Consider the following 969-nt stretch of genomic DNA (forward strand, 5'->3'; position numbering starts at 1 on the left):
GTGAAAGATGGGCCACACACGTTCACTCACGGATGAGTAGGTAGAGCAATTCAGAAATGCCAGTCAGGCTGAACAGCATGTCTTAATCCTACAGTCTTAAATGGGAGCACCTACACATGAGAACATGCAAACTCCCCAGAGAAGGAGCCCCAGCCAGGAATTAAACCCAGGAACCAAAAGCTGTGAGACAGCAGAGCTCACCCACATGCCCCTCCCTAATCTTTCCGCTGTATCAATGCGACCTCTGACCCTCGTGTGTTTCTAGGATTGTAATTGACAGCTGCGTTACCACTATGCAGCCTGGTCTCGTCACAGCTCAGACCCGAAGCAGGGCTGGATCTGGGGGTACAGGGATGGAAACAAAGGAAAAGCAATAGCTGCTGTCAGTGGTCTTGGTGGACCAGTAGGGGGTGCTCTTCCCTCTGGACACAATTTTCCAACCCAATGGGGTACCCAATGGGGAATAGGGGGTACTGTCCTTCGCCTCAGATGTTAAATCAAGGCCATGACTGCCTGGGCCAAGGCTTATTAAAAAAAGTGTAAGGGAGACAAGCGCTAAATTGTCGCCGCCTTGAATAAATTCCCCTCAGGGCTTGTTTGCACAAGCAGGCCTGCCTCCCTCTCAGCAGCTCCGGTTCAAATTCATCGATGAAGCAATTCCTCTCCCGTCTGCCCGATCAGCCGGGCAGTGTGGTTGCTGGGGCATAAGGACTACCTCTCGGCGGAGAATGACAGGGAGAGCAGCCCCCTCCTAAAGGTACTGCAGGAGAATCCTTTAAGAGGAAAAGAGCTATAGATCGGAAGTGTATCATCATTAAAGACAGCACCTCTATGACATAAAGGGAGATATCCACCGAAACCGAGAATAAACCAGGCACAAAGCTTGAGCCATGTGCCAGTCTGCGGTTTGAGGAAGCCAGTGCACTGTACTCAAGCCAGAGCTTTATCAGCATTTAATTACAGCTTCAT

Source organism: Lepisosteus platostomus, chromosome 15 (genome assembly GCF_059453375.1).
Source record: "Lepisosteus platostomus isolate fLepPlt1 chromosome 15, fLepPlt1.hap1, whole genome shotgun sequence".
Classification (NCBI taxonomy): domain Eukaryota; kingdom Metazoa; phylum Chordata; class Actinopteri; order Semionotiformes; family Lepisosteidae; genus Lepisosteus; species Lepisosteus platostomus.